The sequence below is a fragment of the Macrobrachium rosenbergii genome, chromosome 40 (assembly GCF_040412425.1).
Source record: "Macrobrachium rosenbergii isolate ZJJX-2024 chromosome 40, ASM4041242v1, whole genome shotgun sequence".
NCBI lineage: Eukaryota > Metazoa > Arthropoda > Malacostraca > Decapoda > Palaemonidae > Macrobrachium > Macrobrachium rosenbergii.
The window spans coordinates 2204537-2218175 of NC_089780.1; the positions used below are offsets into that span (position 1 = coordinate 2204537).

General features: G+C 37.6%; 1 long non-coding RNA gene across 1 annotated transcript in view; it reads left to right on the forward strand.

Moving 5' to 3' along the window:
- Positions 1-682: 682 nt before the first annotated feature.
- Positions 683-13639, forward strand: part of LOC136826041 (uncharacterized) — an 855957-nt gene continuing 843000 nt past the window's right edge. Inside the window, exons 1-2 of the long non-coding RNA XR_010849509.1 lie at positions 683-869; positions 2736-2767. This is a non-coding gene — a long non-coding RNA (uncharacterized lncRNA). The remainder of the gene's footprint in view (positions 870-2735; positions 2768-13639) is intronic.

The following is a 13639-nucleotide window of genomic DNA, read 5'->3' on the forward strand; positions in this document are numbered from 1 at the left end:
TACGGTGTGCTGATTTTGGTTGGAGTATGGATAATAGTTATATTCATTAACCACGAGGTTATTTCATGCGATATGATGGGATGGTGAAGAAGGGGCGCCGCGGTAATGATTACATTAGTTATGGTTCCATCACACGAAAAAGGTCGAGAACCTCTGGTCTAGAGTGGGACAACGTTCGCCAAGTGCTTTCATGTCTGGTACACTTCGGCAGCACTTGGGGAACACTTGACTCCAACTTTTCCTCCGGGCCAGTTGTCATAGCGTCTGTTAACATATTTACAGATTCGTATGTATTCCAGCATGTTGAGTATTAGTAAATGTGAGTGTAGATTTCCTCGGCAAAACCAGTTTTCAAACCGTGAGAAAACGCTGAGAACGGGAAACTAATCGCAGTTTGCTTAAAAAAAAAGGTGGACTTTCTCTTTCTCGCTTTGATAAATGCTACTACTTAGTATTTGTAGCATTTGATACTCAGGAAGGCTTATATTGCACGCTAATTCTAAAGTTATAGTAGTTTAAAGTTAATACATTACTTTGCTTTGTAATACAGTAAGTTATATGCAGATTATGTAGGGAAACATTTAAAAAATAGCTATTTGGAAGTAGAACTGCTGCTTCTCAACAGATGGCGCCACAGCCAGACACTTTCCCAGAGCTCTTGTGATCAGCGAACTGTCAGAGCTTCATGGTCGATGTTTATTGGAGTAGATAGAAAGGCAAATCGCCGGTCCCAAATCATTTCGAGGTTTTCGCGTGTCCGCTTTGTGTGATGGTCTTGACGTGTGTGCAGTGGTCAGTGTTGTGTGATTATCGTCGGTAGCGCATTCGTGTTCGCGATTCCCAATTTGTGTCTCTCAGAGACGAAACTGGTAAGTTACTTGAAATTTGCGTCATTTACTCTACGATAACCATTACCAATCTGCTATTTGAAATTTAAGAAAATATTTCCGCGATGTGATGTTTCGCTCCTTTATAATGTATACATATGGATTGTCAATACGTAGCGACACATTTTCTTTCCGTTATTTTTTATTACGGGCAAATTTCAGTTGGTAGAACTAAGCATTATCTCCGAAACGACTTTCTATAGTATTTTGGTTGCTTATCAAGAATTTAGCGTTATTTTTAGTCGTTCGACTGTAACGTCAGAACTGATTATAATTTTGCTATCGCGCATGCGCAGTCATAGGAGAACTTTTGGTAAAAAGTGGTTTCTTTCACCAAGAGGTAAAGTAGCACGGCCTCCCGGGTTAGGTTAGGGTACGTAAGGTCAGTATGGTTCCTTTTATAATTGATTTCCTTAGCCAGTCCCTTTTGGAACAAGGCTCCCTAATGTTGCCCGCATTCGTGGAACCGTTCCGTACAGGCCGTGCGGAGCTAATACTTAGGAATACCTTTCAGTTTAACGTACAGACAGATGTTTAAAATTATGAATTGTCGGTGGTGTTATTGACGTTATCATAGGCTACTGTGCCAGAAAGCTGTGAAGATAACGAAAGCAATTTGTGTATATGTTTCGTTTATATAATTTTAGCGAACGAGAAATTGCCGACCGCAAGAGCTTTTAAACGAATATCTTTCTATGGTAAAATTTTTAACAAAAGTCACCTCTATGCTATGGTAACAGATTTATGCGTTGTCACTATTTTTAGTTAAATTTCTCTTGTTTACTTTATAAACACTAGATGCATGCAGAAAATACTTTTCTTGCTTTTGTAAACGTATTGATGGTTGGTTAAAAATCCCGAGCCAACTTTTTATTGAAATGTTTTCTTAGAAACTTCAGGTTATTCACAAAAGCAGTTTGTAAAATACTCATTTACCATATTACCAGTATCATAACATCATTTTTAATGTGACGACAATGAAGTACATAAATTTTGTCGTGGTATTTATAGTGAAATCCTGCAGGTTCCGTGTGTGTGTTCCTTTATAGCAGTAGGTTGATTTCAGAAATACGAGTTTGGAAACAACTAACTGGGTTATGATTCATGATAGTGGTCTTCCAACTACGTCATAGAATTTCAGGTAAACAATTTGGTGAATTTCTTCATTCTGTGTGTGTGCCCCTGTGAAGAATATCCGTTATTTTCACGTACCCATTGACATAGCCTTTTTATAATAGAGAATAAAGGCACAGGAAAACATTTGACGAAACATTATAACGTTTAATTTCTCCATCTTGGTTGTGGAAACATTGTATTGCTGTACTTACCTTGTCGTTTATGTCGGCGTAACCTATTAAACCTTAACCTGCTTTTACCCCATCTGCAAAATTCCTTTCGGCAGAATTGTAAGAGCGTACCCCCAATTTTTGTTTTGGGTTTTATCTTTTCTTAGGTTACCTTAAATGACTTGCTAGTTATTTTTACTGGCAAACCTGTTTAGTCTGGGTTTCTAAAGTTGATCACGGGATAAAGGTCATTCTACTGTGTTAATGATAACGAACATGAACTAGGTCATGAGGAAAAATGACCGTGCATTTTTTATTGCAGTGAATCATAAGTGACATCACGTCCAGCATCTAAAACGTTATAATAAACAGTCATTTAAGTCTTGGAAATGGCCAGGTTCTGTTTTTGTAGTCAGTTCTTTGTAATGTGACAGTGATAAAGGTGGCATAGAGAGAAACCATTAATCTTAGAGGCAAATATTCTGCAGTGCCCGACTTAATAGTTGCCCGGTTTCTTTTTTTTTATTGAATTATTTACTTATAATTTTTATTTTTATTTCAGAGCGACTTGTCAGATATCAAGAAAGAAGAAAGGTAAGTGAAAATAGGTAATTTTGCCAGTAACATTTTCTTCGGATTACAAATGTATCTACCATGGATGTCACTTGAAAGATATTGGATAGCACTCTAGCAGTTTAATTATATATATATATGTATATATATATATAATATATATATATATATATATGTATATATATAATTTATATATATGTATTATATACATAATTTATATACATATATGCACATATAAAATATATATGTATATATATTTATATATGGTTATGTATATGGATATGTATGAGTAAATGTATATGGATGTATATATATATATATGCACATATTAAATATATGTATATGTATATATATGGTTATGTATATGGATGTGTAAATGTATATGGATATGTATATATATATATATTATATATATGGATATGTATATATATATATATATATATATATATATATATATATATATATATGCACATTAAATATATGTATATGTATGTATGTGGTTGTATGTATATAGATATGTATATGTATATGTATATGTGTGGGCGTATGCTGTTTCTTTGATAGAAACGATGTTGCGCAGGCTAAGGATGGGACAAGAAAGATTCACTCTAGGGTTCATGGTGTCAGGTGAAAACAAATCCATTCTGCAATGACTGTGACATTTGCTGGTCGAGTGTCCCAGAAGTCTTGGTAGCCTACGGCGTAGGTTCTTCTCCTGGGGACATAGCAGGGAGGGACATTTTATCCTTGGCACGGTTCTCGGGGAGGATTGTAATGTAGAGCAGTTGTTTCTTTTCTAGGGAGGCGGGCCCACTCAACAAAATTCCAGATCATATACCTATAAAATGTGCTTAGCATAAATTTGTTTACACACAAGATATATACTGTATATTCTATATGTTAGTTATTATATGAAACTTATTTTTTTTAGTTTGCTACTTAATTACATTACGGCGTCAATAACCTAGATGTTGCGACGCCAGTTTTAGTAAGCATAAATCAGTTCAGTTGTGAACAGGGTGTAAATGTCATAGCTTGCTAACACTGCATTCTCGGGTATTTCATAGTAACGTCTTTGATGAATTCATACGTATGTATATATAAATCCATGAAATATGTATATATTATGTATAGTGTATATATGAATATGTATGTAAGTATATATAAATATATAATTTATATAAATATACATTAAAAACACGTATGAATTTATGAATATCGTTAATAACTGAAATACCATCTCCACAAACGTTCCTATCGAAGAAACTGTATATTATGAAAATCTGCAGGTTTGCCTTTCCTCATTAAAAAGTGATAATTCGATAATTGGCCCGGGCTCTCCGTCGTTTGACTCTCAAAACGTAAAACGTGACTTGAATATTTTAATTGATTATTGAAATTAATATTTTTGAAAACCTTTTTATATTACAAAAACCTGTGGTTTGTGAGCTCGATAGCAGGTTGGTAATTATGGAATGTTCCTTTAAATTTATGAATAAATTTTTATTATAGGGAAATAGGTTCTTAAAGAAGTAAATACTAATAAATGTCAATTTGTATGGCGTCGCGCACTCCAAAAAGAGTATTGCTCCTAAAGCTAATAGTGAGGGTTGGCTGTGCACTCGTTAATTACCATGGCTGAAATTTGGGTCCCTTTTATACCAATAAACATGTTTGGTTTCTTTTTAACAATGCAAAGTCAGTTACATTTAAACTTGAATTTTACTGTAAGTGTGAGGGCACGATGCTGTGAGCTTGAGTAAGCATGACCAGCTTCGTTTTAAGTGCATGTTGTGCAATAGATTTTAGTGTAATTAATTGTGCAGCTAATAATACAAGTAAGGTAGTATAGTTAGTTGTTAATGGGACTAATTTTGTAATTGGTCCCATTTATTGTTTCTGAGGTATTGGGTGGTTGTGAAAGTTACTACCAAGGTGTTACTGGCAAAACGAATCAGTCGCTGAAATCCTTCTGCCTGTCACACTGCCAGGTGGTTTGGACAAAAGTGATGTGAAAAATTGTCAGTGATTCAGGACTTGTGACCAATGGGGACGAATAGGAATGCAATGACGTCATACATTTCAGGAAATAACTTAATTTACTTCATTGTTTAGGTCATTAAGCTTTCTAAAATTCAGGCTGTTTACGATAATTTGGTGGTTGAATTTTCTATTTTACTGTTTTCCCTTTCCTGCTTAAATGTTCAAAGATCTTAGGAGTCACTGAAGTTCCAAGGTACTTGAAATACTTCATAAGACTTATTCAGCAGTTACGAAAGTTGTCCGCCTATGCCCTTGAGTATCAGACAGTTTACTTAGGATAATGAAGAGTAAAGAAGTATAGACTAATTGCTCCCTGGTTTGGTGATTTGCCAGTTCATTGAATCATGTGGCTTGTGTATGTCTCCTCCCCCTCTTGGTATAGTAGGTATGTCTTATATGTTATGGTTGCTTTCCGAGTCTCTCTCTCTCTCTCTCTCTCTCTCTCTCTCTCTCTCTCTCTCTCTCTCTCTCTCTCTCTCTCTCAGGGATGTGTTCAGTTATTTGCCTGCAGTTGGAACAACTATTTGGTGAAGGCATTATGTATTCAGAAAGTGTTAACTGCTTGATTTTTTACTATCGTGAGACTGTTAAAATTCCCCGCGGACAAGGTTAATGAACATATGACACTGGCACTGAATAGCCAAAAGGTTACTGTGCCAGTTCGTAACACCAGACTTGAATAAATCAAATTAAATCAGCACACGACACTGGTCATCTGTTTCCACCTTGCGAGAGAAGTTACTACTCTTCATTGCCAGAGATAACATCAGTGGTATTTTTTAGTTGTCAGAAGGGTTAACTCTTGGTTTGATGCAAGTTGTGATTTATTGAGCAGGTACTATTCCACACTTTTCCCAGGCCTCAAGAAAATGTAACCCATGAAAAAACCCTTTGTGTCAAAATCACGGATTGTAAAATATTTAACGGTTTTAGTGTGATTAATATCAAAATGTTCCTGATGTTGATAAAAATATACAAAGAAATAAATACTGACCCGGAAATGAATGTGTGAAATAGCTACACATTTTCGTCCGACTACCCTTTGTGTGTATATTTACATGGGAAAGGGGAATTGGTTGGAAAATTAATTTGATACGTTATTATTGCTTAGATAGGAAAAAAGCCTGTGCACCCTCCTCTGACACCTTTCCTTGGACATAGCTTGGAAACGTAGTATAATTACACTAGAACCCTATTCTCCAGCACAGTGCAAGGGAAATTGACCAGAAATGTATGTGAAATAGGAAAAGGGATATTTGAAACTTACTCTTATAAGTTTTTGATCTTTAATCTGGGAGATTCTAATTGTAACATTTTTAATGTGTACAGAGACATTGAAGTGTTGTGGCTGAGAGCCTAAGATATCATCTGAAGCCGGGAAAAATGACAGAATCAGCGTCACCAAAAGAAAGTGAACAATTAAAGGCATTATTACACCTTGGACTTAGAGTAGACTGCTCAGTAGATACTTTTTGGGAATGTATTTGCATGAGAACTAAAGACATACCCAGAAGAGAAACATGCAGGAGAATTAAAAGATCATCAATGGAGGCTTAGTTCTACTTCCAAATTTGGTTATTACATTTCATTCTACCTGCTTACCTAGTTTAATAAAAGCAGCATGGTTACTTTTTAAGTTTAAGCAATATATCCCAAGACTGAAGAGATATTGTTTGGTCAAGAATATAGTCATATTCTTGGATCTTGTAGGGAGAGGCTTCAAGGCAAGCCTGCAACATGTGTTAAGTGTAGTGAAGTAGAGCATGGTAGATATTATAAAGAAGCAAAATGTATACATTTTGGAGACAGTCATCCATCTTCACAAAACTGTGATGTGTACATTGTGGAAAAAAATTTACATAAAGGGTAACTGAAAGCATCGCATTTTCAGAGCAAAATAGGAAGGATTAAACCAGACACTAGACCAGTAATATCCTTTTGTGGTATTGCTGCTAGCCAAAGAAGAAATTGTAAGTAAACAGAGGTGCTTCCTTACAGAATGTAGAGGGAAGATTATTGGCGACCTGTACTTGTGCCTCTTTGGATGCTGCACAAGTAATTTCTGGCACGCCTGCCTCTTCAGAGGCTGTTAATTTCTGGCACTCCTGCTTCTTTGGAGGCCGTGCCACTTGTCTGTGGCACTCCCAACTCTTTGGAGGCTGCACCAGCTTTAGCTGACACTCTAGCCTGCACCAATTGTCTGACTCTTCCACCTCTCCTCAGACAGCACGAGCTGTATCTGGTGTTCCAGAATTTGAAATTTCCTTAAAGACACCATCAAAGGTGCCCAACACCCATGATACTGGAGAGGCTGTGCCAGCTGCAGCAGCTTCCTCCTCCATGGAAGCAGCACCACTGTCGACTTTAAAATGGAAGGCAGCCATAATCAGTCTCTTGGAAAGAAGCAGGGGTAAGGTAATAAAGAAAAAGCACTTAACATTAAAGGGGGCTCCAGTTTAATTGCCTCAAAAAATCTAAGTTCAAAAATTTTCTCCAATGGAGCTGTCAGGGATTAAGACCTAATGGGAAGAACAAAGGTTGTTCATATCAGAAGTGTGTCCTGTATGTGTAACTTAGCCGGAGGCTGATTGGTAATAATATGTGTCTGAGCCCATGAGAGTATACATCCTAAGTTAAGTATACCCTAGTTTAACCAGACCACTGAGCTGATTAACAGCTCTCCTAGGGCTGGCCCAAAGGATCAGATTTACTTTGTGGTTACGAACCAGTTGGTTACTTAGCAATGGGACCTACAGCTTATTAGGGAATCCGAACCACCACATAGCTAGAAATGGCTTTCTATCACTAGAAATAAATTCCTCTAATTCTTCATTGGCCGGTCGGAGAATCAGAACGCGGGGCCAGCAGAGTGCTAGTTGAGAACCTTACCCACCTGTCCAATGAGGAACAGTATACATCCTATCATTCCCCGTTTAACGTCCATTGTTATTCTGGGAGATACGAATAGCAGAAACCCTCTTTTGGGTGATAACATTACCTATCGAAGAGGAAATTGGCTTGATTCCATTGTAGAAAGTGAAAATGTGGGAATCCTAAAATGTGGAGTGCATCCATTTCCTTGTTCAAACAGGCACATTGTCAGCAATTGACTTCAGTTGGAGAATGAATATTTTTACCAGAGACCATTTTGCAATAGTAAAGAATGTCTTCAAATCCTCCATCTTCAAGGTTACCTAAATGGAACATTGGTAAAGCTGATTTGGTAACATTCCAGGTACACAGCTCAATAGATGCAGCTGATGACTTCCCTCTATGGATGATGCTCTTGACTATTCCCGGCTGGTCTTTCTGAGGGTTCTTTAGGAATGTAACCTGAGAGGCAAGTTGTCTTTTTGTCAAGCCTTTTTTAAAAACTAGGCTTTTTAAGGTTCAGGTTGGAGCAACAATGTCAGATGTATAGATCAAGGAGGAGTACCACAAGGAAGTGTTCTGAAGTGTAGCCTTGTTTGCTTTAGCAATCTGTGTGGTATCCAAAGTAATTCTCCCAAATGTAAGTTACTCTTCTAGTTGATTACCTTTCAGTATTTTTTGCAGCAAGAAGGATGGCAGTGGCTGAATGCTGATTTCAGTTCTGCATTGAAAATGTAAAGTGGGCTGAGATGAATGGTTTTAGGTTTTCAACTAGTAAAATGGTAACCATGCACTTTTGCCGTATAAGAGGAGTCCATCCTGATTGAGATCTGTTCATACATGGGCAGAGAATTCCATGTGTTGGTGAAACAGGGTTTCTTAGGTTGATTTTTAATAAGCTGACTTGGGCTCCACATCTGAAGTATATTAAGACAAAATACCTGAAATCAATGAATGTGTTGAAAGTTCTGTCCCACACTTTGTGGGGTGCAGACCGAACTCAGATGTTGAGACTATACAAAGCCTTTGTCAGATGTGAAGTGTACACTTAAGGAAAGCCTAGTAACTTTGCCACCATTTCACTGTCTTTAGGCTAAAGGCATACGAAGAATAGTACTGACTGCCTTATCAGCACCCCTCTTATTGGCTGTATAGTCACTGATTGCCTCTGGTTTTATTTCCTCTATGGTGAACAGTTGTTACATAGAGAATTGTATAATTAAAGTGCATGGGATATTTTGTAAAGCAATTACTTCTTTTGGTTTGTTTCTGTTGGCCATGATCATTGCTTGATGGTACTTAGCCTAAGCAAATGAACCTTGTGTTTATATATGACCATGGCCAGAGAGTTTGGCTTCAGTTGAAGACCTACTTCTTTGTTTTGAGTGTCGAAGTGTCTTCAGTGGTCTTGTTGAGATGATGGTTACTTCGTTTTGAGTGTCTTAAGTGTCTTCAGTGGTTTTGTTGAGACGGCCAGAGTCCTCCTCTTCATTTCTTCAGCACCTGTATATAAGCACCTTTCCTATGAATAATACATGACACTTATCTTGCCAACTTAAAACATGGTAACTTTTAATTTTACAGTATCAAATGTATTTTCCTGGGGATAATTTTATCTTAACCTTTTTTGTCATTTGGAAGCCCAGCTCAATTTGTTTGGATAGTCCTGGTAAAATGAATTTATCGCTGCGATTATTCTTTCGCAAAATCAAGGTTAGTATACAGTCTAAATACATGGTATCCACTAGATTTTGTTGTGTTTGTGATAATGTCAACTAATTCCAGTATAATTCTGGTGTTGAGTTTATCAGAATTGCCAAGAATGATAGAGTTAGAGCCAAAACATAACCAATCAAAGAACATGCTGTCATACTCATAGACACAATTTGTAGGGTTCATAGGGTTGTAGACTTTGTTTCCAACGCGACCTTGGAATGGTACGGCAGACAAATTAGGTCCTGGATGGTAATATTTAAGAAATTGGGGCTGACATAATCTATAACTTGAACCTTTGACCTACGTTCTTTCAAAATATCGGAGCTTTCCCATGGAGAAATGTGTAGGTCCCAGAAAATGTAGAAAGTGTTTCTTGCTAAACACAGATTTTTAAAATTCCCTGGAATCCACTTGCGTTGAGCACATGATTTATTGAAATGTTACGTAGCGTTATGTAGCAGACATGTGGACAAGTAATCCAAGGAATGCTATGATTTCCTTGGCTGTTAAATCTTTCCTATCTTGCCGATTGGAATATTGCTGCAGAAGACTTTTTAGGTTTATCTTTTGCCATGGTAAAAATTGGTAAAAATTGAATTAAAATCGAGAGGGGAAGAAGGGTGTGAGTACCATCTCTGGGGAAAGAATTTTTTTTGCATAAACTAATAATTTCATAGCTTTGGTACATCTATTTTATATTCTTCCCATTCATTTTCTTGATCGTCACTATCACATATTTCACGATTTTCTTCCTGCAGTTCTTTGGGCTGGTCAAAGAGCCTCACATCATCATTCTCCATGTAGTCCGATTCGGAGTCTGACTAGGTGTTGTCACATTCCATGCCCACAAAAACCTCATCTTCAATCAAAAACCTACTTGGTTTTGAGTGTCAGTGTCTTCAGTGGTCATGTTGAGATGGCTAAAGTCCTTAATTTCTTCAGCACTTGTACTGTATATTATGTCCTTTCCTACAAATAAAGCATAGCATTGTTACATTACGCTTATAACGCCAACCTAAAGCATGGTAATGGTTTCTACTGTTGGGATAGCCATGGTCAAATGAATTTTTTGCTGCAGTAATTCTTTCGCTAAATCAAGGTTAGTATGCAGTGAAGGCATGAGTAAGAGGCAGCGTCTCCAAACTTACTAATTTATTCAAAACAAAAACAGAATTTATATACAGTCAACTGTGTTTGTTTGAGCTTGAAGAATGGTACATAATTCTGTATATAAGCTGTGAACAGTTCTGATAAATATAGCTGGAAAAATCACTGTCAACAGGAATTGGTGGGTGACGTATTTTGGAGTGCTTGACCCAGACATCCTGTCACCGTAACCGCTCGGTGTGACTGCCACTTTGTGTCTTACCTCTCACCTTTTATAAGGACACCTGGTCACCCTCTCCACCAGTTGAAACCAGATGTCACCCCCACCACCAGTTGGAACCGGTTATCCCTAACCATCAGGATCTTTTTCAAAAAAAAAAAAAAAAAAAGGTGAAAGGAGCGATTAAAAAAAGGCAATTTTAAATAATTGGAGTGAATATTTACAGAGTGAAGGAACGGATATGGTGATTCGGAGAAGGGTGAACTTGGAATGAGTGGTTTTGGTTATGTCACCATAACCACTTAACATGTACTTCACCTAATCACCATCCACCCTAATCAGAACTAAATGCTGCTATTCATACAAATCAACAACATAACAGACCTGGTAGAAATACACGGCTTGTTTGAAATGTCATCGATGTTAGGGATTCCCTCTTTGTTTATTGGGTAGGTTCTGGTTTACGTGAGTTTTCTGGTTTACGTAAGTTGTGTATAAATTCATGATTAAAATTCTTGATGTCCTCCATGGTAATAGCATGTCTGGACTCACAAAAATGAGTATCCTGAACATTATAATGCTTCACATCCTTATAAATAAGACATTTACTTAACCAGTAATTTTTCAGCAATAGTAGCATTAAAGAACTTAAGATTATGGTTAGATATTTTCTCCAGCTTTTCATTAACATAAAATCTGAAAGGTTCTAGAGCCTTAGAATCTAAAGTACAGCACTCGATGATTGCCGTGTGCTGCCCAGATGCAGCGATGTAAGCTTCATAACCATAGACATTAAAAGCAACCCCAACAGGTCAGAGATTAGGTGATTTGGAATTAACTTCTTGCTGACTTCATTGATTTCTCTGCAAACTGTCTTTACATCTGAAATTAGAAATGATTGTTATTACCACTAACAGAATAATCAGTATTAATGTTACCAGCACCAGTAGGCTTGGTACTTGGAGCAACAGTGTGTTTTATAAACCTCTTGTCTGGGTGGCGATAATCTTCATTTATTTACATGGTTAGAAACTCAAAAGTTGTGTTCATACTCATTTCTGTGTCACTATTTGTCACTCTTCAGCTCTAGCAGTATTTGTTGTCTGTGTGTTTGTTCCAACTTTCCTATCAAACCAGATTAACTGAGCTGGTACCCCAGAATCTATTTGGTACTTGTGTAAAGCTTTTCCTTCATATTGAGGGAATTTGATTTGTGCTTCTTTCCACTCTACCAGATCATTTAAACCATCCCCAAAAGGTGTAAGTTTATAATTACTGTATGTTTAGGGACATCAGTAGTGGCTGCAACTTCTGTAGCCACCAAATCTTTATCTGAAGGTGTATGCCAGTGGGGTGTGGGTAATTTTCTTGTAAAGAACTGACCAACAGTTTTTCTTAGTTTTGATAAGCCTCATAAAAGAATTAAATGTGTTAGCTGGGCAATCAGTCGCAAGTGCCCAAGCAGCACTGGTATCACTAGCCCACTGAAAGGAAGTCACTTGGGGGTTTTCAGCAAAGAATATTCGAACGTCCCCTGATTTGAGTGTTGTTTGCCTATCACGTAGTGTTTCTTCATGCCTGCCATGGACTAAAGTCGTGGTTCATGAGGCTTCTGCTACTCTACATGCTGATGACTTACAGTAGATGCCCAAAAGTTATATTCTTCTGTTTTGTGTTGCTGATTCAAAGAGTAAAAGAACATAAGGTGGTCACATATAGAGTAATAGTTCTAGAGTAGTGTGTGTGGTAGAAGACATTCGGTTGTGGAAACTGCTTTCTCAGGTTATTGGTAATGGTAACATAATGCCTGTATTCTGGCCTGACGGGTTTACAGAAAACTCTAGGATCAAAAGTTAAGCCATGTGTCGCACCAACTCGTTGTTCTGAAATGGATAAGGCAAAATGGTAAAAGGTGAAGTTGGGATGAGAGGTGTGGTGAGTGCATCCTAACCACTTATTCAAAGTTGACACTACACCACATCACCCAACCACTTTACTCACCAATGGTATCCACTGCATCTCCTAGGGACCTCTTCACACGGAGATCTCTTGATCCTTCTGCTTCACTTTTCATGGGTGTACTTGCAGGGGTTGATGCTGGGGTTAAATCTGCCATCCTGAATGAGGACCTTCACACCTTGTGTTGCTTGCTTAATGATGTCAGCACGCTGAATGAGGAAATGGTGGACTGACTCAGGCTTTATATGCTGGGGAGCCATTGGGATGCCAGTTGTGTTGACAATTCCATCTATTATTGGCTTGTTGAAGTTGAATTTTTATGATCCTTAATTGATTGCCTCCTTGCACAACCCTTCTAAATGCACTGTTAGATCATAGTTGGATGTTAAGAACCAAGGGATGCAAGGAATGGTTTCATGATCAGATCCCTTCGTCTGTTTCTGTCTTTTCTCCACCCCACCCAGAACATTTTTGTAAGTCTGCACATTGACAATATTAATCACTGGCTCTTCATACAGAACACACATTGCATTGGGGAGGTGACTGAATGTGAATCTATCCCCTTCACTAGTCTTGGCAATCCTTACTGGGTCCATGATATCAAGCAGCATTTGCTTCACCATGTTCTTGCCAGTATTAGTTCTTCCCTGGATAACAAATGCACTTTTCTTACTGTCCAGCGTATCAAAGACGTAACAGAATGAACCATAAAAGTTCCTCCAGTTAATGTTATTCTCTTTTCAAAATATGATGCAACCAACTGACATTATCCAAATCATCTTCTGTTGGTGGTGGGCAGTTGGGATGTTGCTGTTTCAACCTGTCTAGATATGTTGTTTCCTGAATCTTGTCTACTTCATTTTTCATCCAAATGTTCCACAGTGATTTTAGATGTGATGTGTACTTTGGTCTGTAGAAAGAGTAGTGTGTTTCTAAATCTTGGGTAGACAAATTCTTTAAGGCTGATGGATTCATGG